This window comes from Podarcis erhardii (genome assembly GCF_964252035.2).
Source record: "Podarcis erhardii genome assembly, chromosome: 5".
NCBI lineage: Eukaryota > Metazoa > Chordata > Lepidosauria > Squamata > Lacertidae > Podarcis > Podarcis erhardii.
In genome coordinates, this window is record NC_138509.1 from 42,792,230 (window position 1) to 42,803,678 (window position 11,449).

General features: G+C 40.1%; 1 long non-coding RNA gene across 2 annotated transcripts in view; it reads left to right on the forward strand.

The window, feature by feature from the left end:
- LOC309342639 overlaps positions 1 to 10,744 on the forward strand; it is a 13,508-nt gene extending 2,764 nt beyond the window's left edge. Inside the window, exons 2-4 of one of the 2 annotated variants that reach the window (XR_014156947.1) lie at positions 3,218 to 3,334; positions 9,853 to 9,979; positions 10,649 to 10,744. This is a non-coding gene — a long non-coding RNA (uncharacterized lncRNA). Of the gene's footprint in view, positions 1 to 3,217; positions 3,335 to 7,915; positions 7,994 to 9,852; positions 9,980 to 10,648 lie in introns of both variants that reach the window. The other variant, XR_014156948.1, reaches the window with a different exon arrangement.
- The last annotated feature ends 705 nt before the right edge of the window (positions 10,745 to 11,449 follow it).

Here is an 11,449-nt window from a genome sequence, read left to right on the forward strand (position 1 = left end):
GCCCAACTGAGCAGCATAATATATTGATTAATACTTGGCAACAACCGAATTCTTGAATAATAAAACTGTGAACAAGGCAAATGTATACTAATAAAACAAGGGGAGTGCCAATATTATTCAGGCACCTATGTTAATATAAACTGCTCTAGAAGAACGGGGAGGGTTGAGATTTTCAAACAAACAAACAAAAAGCACAAGAGACAAACAATGCTGATTTGTTTATTTCCCCCCCCTCCCTATTTCCTAATGTGATGACTTTATTAAGCAATTAGCATTACCTAGTGAAATACAGATTGCAAGTCTCCCCAAAGCTAAATGCTGAATCAGCTATAATTGCACAACTGTGAAAAGTTAGCTACTGACATAAGACAAATTAAGACTAGAGAGTATCCATTCGTGTGAATAAAATTGTTCACGTATACGTACGAGCAGTAGAAACATTATAGGAGTCCCTGACTGAACAATAGCTTTTGCGTCTGATAAGAATGCTGCATTTACTCATGGTGTAACAGTCACAAGTAAGGTTTGCTTCTGTGGACAAGCCGTTACGATATTTGGCAAAGGAGGAACTGAAACATTTCCTCAATTTGCTTTGGCGAGCCTGAAACGTCGATCCCATTGTGCATTCCAGAAACAGAACAATGAATGGATAATGTTTGAGAAAACCAGGTTACAATTAAGAATGCTGTGATGTCATCAGGAAGACAGGAATGAGTGAGAGAGATGTGTTTAGAATGCTGCTTTTTCATTTGGAGCATAGTTTACTTAGGCAGACTATCTGTGGCAATTTTGAATATAAATTTGACATAATACACAGTTATAGTAATTAGCTTTGTCAGTCCTGCTAACGTTATTTTTTAAAAAAGATGACTTATTTTTCTCAATGCAAGAAACCAAAAAACATTCTGCTTCTTGCAAAGGATTCAAAGCCTTTTGTGCAAAAGCCAGTATTGAAAATTAAGCCGTATAATGTTTCAAATGGCTGGAATGGGTTGTTTAAAACGGCAAGGTAGATCAGCACGGACTAAATCTGGGTCTTCCTTTAATGCCATTCGCATGAGTCACAGCGAGGCAGGAAAAGCTGTTGACAAATTAATGCTTTAAGAAAATAAACTATGGTCATGTTGAACACAGAGCAACTTTATCCTGATTAATTTGTGTTGGAGTCGCTCCAGCCCTCATTGACAAAGCCCTGCATTTTGTACAAATGTAATTTCCTAATATTTACATGAGGAAAGCCTTGGCAGTTAAGCTTTGCCTCCAGTGTGAGTTTTGTGGTTGGGGGGGGAGACAATAAAAGTACAGAGAGCTAATTGTAAGCACATTTGGAGGGGGGGGAGATTTTGACTCTCCTCCCTCCACAGCCCTATTAAAATGTGTTATTATGTAGTACTCAAAAGGAGCATAGTGCCAGTCTCCACCTGGCAAAGTTTTAAGTAACACACACAGCATCTAGTGCTTCCTAACAACTGCACTGCTCTAGCTGAACACAACACCCAAAACAAAATTCTTATAGCATGTAACAGCATTGTTCTCTGAAACATTGGCATAAATTCAGATCAACCTGCCTGATGTCACAGCCCTTCTTATTTTATGTCTTTCTTTAAAGAGAATATTAGACATTTGTACAACTGTATAATTTAATAAAATCTGAGTGGGAGTAGAACTGCAATTATAGTCTATTGCTTTGTTTTAAGAATATTAAAAAAAAACCTTTAGTTTTAATGAGATTTCCCCCCCTCCCCCATCAGTTTACACAATTTTCCAGATGCAAAATGAGCTTTTGGCTGTAAAATATTTTATCACATTGTCTTACACAATAAAGATTAGATGTTTTCGTGCTCTCTCAACTGCACTGCAATTATTTTTTAGTGTTTGCAAATCATAATATAATTTAAAAACCATATTTTATACCTCATCTAAAATACTTTTATAGTATCGAGATGGAAAACAAAAATCCCAACAACATCTATTTAACTCTTCTTTTAAGTGTTTGTAATATGCTTTGGTGTACTTCCCGGGTTTTGTTTTTTTATATATAAAAAAACCTTGCTCAAAAAGCTTAGTTGCTCTTGAAAACAAATCTCTCAAGCAGCATCTTTGTAAAAAAAAAATCCCTAGAATTTAATTCCCTTGACTAAAGAACCCAGAGAGCCTGAATGTAAAAATAGTAGCCTTGTCATTTCACATTCATTAAGTGAAACTCAGAAATTAATAATGTAAAATATGCTTTTTAATTAGTCTTACATTCTGCCCAATGTACTTAAATGGGATCAGTAGCTCCCCAATGATTTTTTTCTTAATAAAGTATTAGCCTGTGATGCACAGGGGTTGACAGGTATGATAAACTGGAAAGTACTTTTCAAGGCATATGAATGATACCAAAATAGTACTCTTCCATTTAAATGTAATTAACATCAGGGAGCAATATTACGTGAAGAGAAGCCTTCAAGAATTTTATTTCAGGGGTGGAGATCTTTTTTTCATTTCTTGTTTTATGAGTAGTTTGATGATTGCAGGCATGATTTTATAATTTAATTACCTTTGTTGAAAGCTAAGCTTTTTCTAATAGCCGGGCAACAGGATCATAAAGCACTCTTCAAGTGTATTGAAAAGAAAGCAAATCTCCTTTGATAACTTTACTTAGTAGGAAAAGGGGGGGGTGTACCTATATATGTGTGGTCTCCTATAGAATCCCAGCGAGAAATTCTCCCCATGTCAATTTCAGATTACCTGCTTCTGCTACTTGTGGTTCGTTTAAATATAAAAATAACTTACTGGAACACTCACCTGTAAAGAATTAGATTCTGGGACAAAAAAAAACAAACTTTGAAAATATATCAAGAGTGAGCCACAAAAAAGAAAAAAAAAATCACAAAAAGCTTTAAGCAAAGGACAAATTATAACCAACTACCCCCTAACTTTCTCTCAAAATGACATTGCTTCTTTGAATTGCTATGAAGATAATAAACGATCATTGTTTTTCTGTTGAATAGCATCCCCTAACTGTCCAAATGTCAGTTGTGTTTACTTAAGATTGTCTGCTGTCTCTAAGTAACTACATTCCCAAATGAAGCATGTTTAAAGAGTAAACATGCAAAGAGACTCTAGTTCCGGTGAAATGGCAAAAAAAACCCAAAAACCCCTAAGCAATCTTCACTTTCATAATGCAAGAGTCATGCTCAATTTCATAATGCACCCGTTATTATTACTGTAGGGCTTTGTAAAGATGATCTGCCCTTGGGCTGCAAGGACTTTCCTAAACTCACAGGGAGACATCTATATATGAGGTACAGATGCGATTCCTTTCCTATGCTTGGCCATCAGCACGGAGGTATGGTTTGACTTCATTCCACTTTCATCTCTGTCCTTTTGACATCCCGGTTTCCTCCAAAGTATGCCTCATTTCTAAACACGCACTGACACTGCTATGTGTTTTCACACTGTTCATCTGTTAACTTCTGTTGATAACCACACTGGGCAACGTGTTTGGAAGCATAAAGTGTTTGTGACACTAATGTACTATGCTGCTTGCTAAATGCTTCCTCAAATGTATGTCTTTCGAGCAGCATTCATGCTGATTAAACTTGGTACGGGTGACAGAATCTCTTTCCGTACTTGGAGGGCAACATTCCAAATTTTCCAGAGAGTTTGCTAACTTCTTCATCAACTGCTAAATAGCTGTGGGTTTCAAATAAAGACCCTCATCAGCTTCTCAGTTGCTGTTTTTCATGTGCACTTCTGACTGCTAAATAATGAAAAGCGTCAATGTGAAATGACCCCTTGATTTGTTAGTAAAGATGCTGTTTACAACAGGAAATAAATATTCTGATGCATGCAGGCAGCCACAAGTCATTACATGAAAGAAAATGGTGTGTGTGTGTGTGTGTGTGTGTGTGTGTTTTTAAAGGATCCAGGAAAATCAGGACTGAATCATTTGCTATGGAATCACAGCCATTCTGCTACTTCCCAAATGAGCATCTGTCTGGGAGAGTTTGTTTGTAGAACAACAAGTGTCTAGCTGGCAAAAAATAAAAATTGCACCGGAATCCATAGAATCGAGACACACACACACTGTGCTTTAGTAGCTCCTAATGCCTTTTGCAACTGAAGCCATTATGTGTGATTCCCTCTCTTTGCTGAAAGTGAAAATGCTTATCTTTGGTACCCACGTACCAAATGTAAGATTTTGTGTAATATTTTCCAATCACAAACAATATTGCATTATTCCCCAGAGGGCTAGTTGATATACCTGTCTATTTATTTATGTGTTCAAGTATCCAGAAACCCATATAATTGATGCGTAGAAATATAATCTGTGCCATTTGTAAGATTCCACTGAACTTATACTGCACCTGGGGATTCCCAGAAGTGCTATGTTACCTATACAAAACCACCTGCAATTTACTGTTACGGCTGAAATATTCATAGATAAGCCTTATGTAAAGATAATGGCTTAATATATGGGTATAATTCTGCACCCCCAAAGCAACTTTCTGACAGTACAAGTATGCCACTAAAAAGTAAAAGACATGTGACTTTGATTCAGATATTCAGAAATCTAACATTTGTTGCACTCCAGTTCTTACCATCAGTGGCGTAGCGTGGGGGGTGCAGGGGGGGCCGGCCGCACCGGGCGCAACATCTGGGGTTAGGGCAAATCCACGGGTTAGGGGGCGCAAATCCACGGGTTAGGGGGCGCAAATTACTTGCCTTGCCCCGGGTGCTGACAACCCACGCTACGCCACTGCTTACCATATGCCTTGTATTTGTTCAAATGCTTTACATTTTGTCTCCTTGATGGTATTACTTGAGATGGTATTACCATTACTTGATGGTACCTGAATATTGATGTCTTTAGGAATTATTTTTTATCTGTATATTCCCTCCACCCCACCCTTATATTCCCATTAGGTAAATCAGATGAATGAAGCACAAGCCCTCATTTGGGGGCACCCGGAGATTCAGCTACTGGATCTGATTCGCATTTGTTTCATTAAGCAAGTTTTGACTGTCTGCACTCAGACATACATGGCTTAGACCGTGGGTAGGCAAACTAAGGCCTGGGGGCCGGATCCAGCCCAATCGCCTTCTAAATCCGGCCTACGGACAGTCTGGGAATCAGCATGTTTTTATATGAGTAGAATGTGTCCTTTTATTTAAAATGCATCTCTGGGTTATTTGTGGGGCCTGCCTGGTGTTTTTACATGAATAGAATGTGTGCTTTTATTTAAAATGCATCTCTGGGTTATTTGTGGGGCATAGGAATTCATTCATTTTACCCCAAAAAATATAGTCCGGCCCCCCACAAGGTCTGAGGAATAGTGGACTGGCCCCCTGCTGAAAAAGTTTGCTGATCCCTGGCTTAGACTAATAAACTAAAAAGGTATAAATGAACACTTATTGCCACTGCAAATATATTGGTCTCAGCTGTTAAAAACACTGAAGGTATACTCCTGGGGATGTGTAGTACAGTTCTCAATAAAGATCTGAAAAGTTTGAAGTCCCAAAGGCCTTTCAGCTCCATAAAGGACAGGACTTGGGAGTCCTGTTTATCCTCATGAATCCTCCTGAAGCTCATAGTTCCCACCCCAGGGCTGCTTCCTCCACCCTCTGCTCATCAGTATGTAAGTGGCTTTCCTGCTTATATTGTTTCCTTATTTTTATTTTTTTTGTAAAGGAAAACTTGTTTACAGCAAGATTTTTAAAATATCTATACCTAGATATATTCTGATCCTAAACAGCTGGCTAGGAAATACATTCTCTTGCCATCCATGGGACTTTCTTTCCAACTAAACACATTTAGGGTTGGAGTGTTCATTTGGCTTCCAAATTAAGAGCCATGCTTATGAAAAGTGCAAATGACCAATGGAGCGTGTATGTGATAAATCATTCAGTTTTCCTTTCTTTTGCAGAGGAAGACTTGCATGTAACTTTCTATCCAAGACATATAACACGTTTGTTGCCTGAGTGTCTCTAAAGTAAGATAGATACATAGTTAAACGGGATGCTTGTCATTTATAAGAAATATCAATGATTTAACTATTATTAGAAATGCTGGTTTTACACACACACACACACAGAGAGAGAGAGAGAGAGAGGGGGGGGGGGGAATGAGGAAGACAAAATGCTTCATCCTGAGGATGTGCTTATTCTTTTGGAAGGATCAGCTACATATCCCTTGCACCAGCCCCTTAATGGGCAATCCAAGAAATGACATTTGTGCCGGTGCCAGAGGGATTGCTTGTTTGCCAATTGGCTGAAGTTAACATGCTGCAGTGGCCAGAGACAAAGAAATAAAGAGAGGCCGGACAAATTCATAGGATACAGCGTGGTGACGATGGGAAGATTGTGATCCATTCTAAACACGTTGGCCATGTTAATGGCCCCCAATCAATCACTCTTAAGTGCTATTCATCATTCAATCAAAAGAAGACAGAACATGTATATTATTTAGACAAGTTTGAAATCATTTTAGGTTACAGAAGGTCAGGAGAGCCACCTTTCAAATCATCATGAAGAGATAGGAAAATGTTCAGGAACTGTAACAACCCTTCATCTGTGAACCAGGCTAATAGGCATGCAGTAGATGCTCATGCAGCACTCTCGCTCAGGGCTAAAATAAATAAAACGGTGCCATTGTAGAGCAGCTCCTACATAAATAATAAGTGTATGAATAAGCCAATATGGTTGTAGGATATTTTGGTTAATATAGTTATCTAAACTGACTGGGAATTTACACACTCTCTGTGACATCTGAGAAGCTTTGCGGCTCTCATTGGACCACAACATCTTTCATTCACCTTTTATTGTCTCTAAGTAGAAGGAAGCTAATCTGGTACTTTTATTAGAGAAGACATAGAAATCATAAAAGAATACTGAAGTGGTTTTTTTGTGGCAGAGGATCTCCCCGGTAGCATCTATAGCTGTGGCCCTCCAGATACTGTTAGACTTCAACTCCCATCAGCCCACAAATGGTTTGGGATGGTGGGAGTTGCAGCCCAACATCTTGAGGGCCACAACTTCCTCACCCTTGATCAACATAGCCTGCAAATAGAACGGAGGTCCATAAAATGGCAGAATATGCTTATTATAGTAAGCCGCTTTTATACCAAGCCAGACCATTGCTCCTTCAACTAATATTGTCTACATCGGTGTTGGGGAACTTGGCTTGTGGGCCAAACATGGCTTGCCAGGGGTTCAAATCTGACCCACGAGGCCAATTTCTCCAAACCACACCCAACTACCCACATTTGACATTGTATGTGATGTCAAGTGTGGGCCAGGAAGAGATGTGGCTGCCTTAAAGCGCCTTCCCAGTTGTGCATTGGCAAAGGAAAACAGGATTCAGTACTAGTGACCATCAGTTGATGGGCGATAGAGCCAAGGCCTCCTGGAATAACTGTATGTCGTGCTTTAAAGTTCCAGCTTTTGGACTTCTAAGTGCCTAATCAACTGATGTCGTTGTGGTATCAGGTGAATGGCAGGTGGGCAGCCCTGCCCACCTGTCAAATTTGGTCCATGAGACTAGATCCTGATAAGGATCTGGCCCCCTGAGCCAAAAAAGTTACCCAGCCTTGGTCTACACTGACTAGCCGTTGCTGCCAAGGTTAGCAGGGTACTTCACCAGTAGCTTCCAGGGCCCATGGGATGTCCTTGAAGACTTTCCTCAGCCGGAAATATTGAGGAGAACTGGAGGACATAAAAGAGGGAATTGGTCTGCTTAAACCCCTAACACATGTCCTGGTACAAAGATGAACAATAAGATTAAAAACCTCCCTTCTCTTTATTATACAGAAAAGTTTCAGGAGGGAGGAAACAAGAGAGAAGAACTTCTCACTTTCCACTCTCCAGAAACCACACACACATACTGTAGCTCTAATTTAACAAGGTTCTCATGACTACTTCTGTACAGCTGCTGCAGCTTTCAAATTATCCTGATGCGGCTTGAAAATTGCATGGAACAGCTAGCAAGTGAACATCCCAACGCGCAGTAAGTCCTGCATAGTTTGCACACCAAAGAGACACTGTGGTTCAGATCTTCCTATTTGGATCCTCACAGCTTGTCGGATAAGCCTGGTATTTCAGCTGCGGTTTTGTGCGTGCCTCTTAGCGCACAAAGCTGCATCAGCTAAAATTGACAGCGCAGAAAATATTAGGGCTTAAGTGCACGTGCCATGCTAATCTGCCCCCTTGATCCAGTCTTGCATGCAAACATGGTTCTTCCCACACAAATGTGCCCTTCCTCTGTGCTTTCTATGCTACGAAGAGCAGAATGGGTTGGGGCCATGGAGGAGTCACTGATCCATTAGCATTTCGTTTGAGGGGGCTGATTAACTCCTTCCAGGTGGTGTCCCCAATATATGCTTTGACTTTCTTCTGCTTTACTTTGGAGGGAAAGTTATTGCAAAGAAGGCGCTCTCTGCATGAATGCTGACAGTGGGGGACTTGGTTTCCACTGACAGACAGTCCATGATGTGTATATGTATATGGGGGGGGTGTATATGTGCACCTGCATGCATGTGTGTGCTTAGGATATATATATGTGAGCAGGCTCACCAAAGATGCACATAGACATACTTGCTGGGTGTCACTTACTAGCAGGTCCAGTTTAAGCAAATGGAGAAGATGGGGCAGGGGACTATTGGCTCTCTAAAAGGTTTCTCTTAGATTGGGGTTGGGCATCTGTAGCCTTCCAGCTGTTTCAGCCCAGGCGCCATGGTCAATGTTCATGGGAAATGGGATTTGTAGGGGCCCAAGAGTTCCCCATTCCTTTATTTTCTTATGTAGGTGCTTTAATATTATGCAGGTATTGCTTTCTGTTAGAGTAGTGTCCATAAGAAAGGGTTAATAAAAATATTTCCCATGTTATAAGGAGAGATTAGGTATCATCTTTGGCTTCCAGGGGGCTTTAGTCTGGCAAAACTGTTCTCTGACATTGATCAAGGCTGCAATTCAATATGTATCTGTTCAAAAGCCGCATTGAGCTCCAGTGTGTATGGATGACACCACAAGCTGAGGCAGTGTAAACTATCATTGTCATTGGTTTGATAGGAAATTGCATCCAAGATTTTACTTATTGCCCACTTTAAATTGGAAGACATGTAATTTACAAAATCCTAATCCAGATATTTCCATAAATGGACAGCAGATGGGGCTACAAAAATCATCAAATAAAAAGTAATGGAAAACAGCCTATTTCCATTCGAAAAAGCAATTCATTTAAAAAAATAAATAGGATTCTTCTTTGCTGTTTTAAGACATCAATGAATCTGTTCGTAATGGGCTTTTGTAAACTGATTATCCTTGATAATCTCATTAGTTGAAATTATCTTGCTTTTCTAACATGGTAGATTTTTAAATACCTTTTATTTCAGATCCCTCTGGGCATGTTGCAGTGCAATTTACTATTAAGCAACATAATTATCTATCTCAAACCTAAGTGTTTAGGAGTTAAAAGAATCAAGACACAGCTATTGAAATGGTGGAGAAAATGACCCCACAATCTAGATCCCAAACTAGGAAAGAAAAGGTGGGAGGGGAACCTATTTTTAACAGAGAATTCATTAAAAAGCACACCATTCTTAAAAGTAATGATGATTATGATTATGTAAATGAGATGGACACACTGATCCTAATAAACTGCTTTAGCTGCTACACAGATAACACCATTTATTTAAAACACTTCTATCCTGTTCTTTGTTGCAAAAAAAATAAAAAATTCCAGAGTAGGTAACAATTAGAAGTAGAATTCATATACATAAAAACAAAGGAGAAGATAAGAGCAAATAAAATTGCTAGAAACGAACCAATCTGACAGTAAACTCCACTGAAACCCACGTCTTTTCCCAGTGCCAAAAGCTCAACAAAGTTGGTGTCAATTGTATCACTGGACAAGTTACAAAAGCTTCCTGTCAAGACTGACTGCTGGACCAGTCCGGTGCAAAGCCCCTCTTTGTTCACTGGGACTCACTTCATGGTGAGTATGCACAGGCCTTGCAGCCAGCGAACATTTCTCTGCATTGCTGATACAAATATTGTGCATCTACCCAAGCCCTAAGATAACCATCAGAGGCTCTGCTCTGAGTTCCCTGCCAATCTGACATATGAAGTGTGGTCGCAAAGGGGAGAGCCCTTTTAGTGGTAGTTCCCCAGTTGTGGAAGGCTCTCCCTAGAGAAGTTTTACCTGGCCTCTACCCTGACGTCCTTTCAGCACCAGGCAATAACTTTTTAAAAATCATTTCATGCATTTTAACACAATTCTACTGTTATTTAAAATCATTCTGATATTAATATTTATAATCTTTGCTCTAATGGAGTTTAGATTTTTTTAAAAAAACAAAACCCTAATGTGTTTATTTTAGCTCTCCATTCCAGTGGTCTTGTCACTGGCAGTAGGCAGTGTGTGGTCTCAAATTGGGGTGCTTCAAGAATAGGGCAGAGACGGTGATGTGCCCCACTTCTGGTGAAGGGCCCAATTCAGACCCCTCTACTGGGCCAGCCTGACAGCTGGTGCAACAAAAAAAAAGACCCCCCCCCTTTTTGTCCTGGACAATAGGATCGATTAGGGCTGTGGATGCAGTAAGGAATCTACTGCTTTGTATCTTCACCCCCCGCATTTAGCAACCATAACTTCTCTAAACTTTAGATTGGTGGCAACTTTGGAACAACAAACAAGCTTTGGAACAACAAACAGGAGACCCTCTCTTGTCAATAAGCATTGCAAGTGGAGATCTTTATCCAGGTCTGTACCTGGATTGGAACTGAAATTGACTTTACATACAGAATTGCATTTAATTGGTGTGTGCATATGGCTTGTTATATTAAAAATGGCTTGTATCTATGGAATTATTTTGGCATTTTGAGTTCTTTTTACTGTGAAATTGCTTTGAGGATCACACAATATGGTTTTCTCTTTTCTTTTTGTCTCCATCTTTTCATGGAATCATAGAATTGTGGAGTTGGAAGGGACCTTGAGGATCATCTAAGTCCAACCCCCTGAAATGCAGGAATCTTTTGCCCTAAGTGGGGCTCAAACCCACAATCCTGAGATCAAGAGTCTCATGCTCTACCCACTGAGCTATCACCTGCCACAAATCTTTTGCTGAACATAGTCTAGGGAAAGACTGCATTTTGTAAGCAAAAGCCTCGCTCTGATCTTTTTCAAGGAACTACATGTATCCACTCAACAGAAAATAGATATGCCACAGCTTTAAGCAGAGGGCCCAGGCAGTCCCAGCTCCTTAGTAGACTTGCGATATGTTTTCCCAGCAATGGCAAGGATATAGCTCGAAGGTGAAGAGAAAGGAATTGACACACGCACAGCTGCCACATCTGGATAATTCAGCCCACGCGTGGGCATCTGAATCTCAGGCGACGGGTTACAGACTTGCATTGGGGTGTACTAATAACACAGGCAGCCAAGGAGCATGCTTCTAAACTTCAAGCC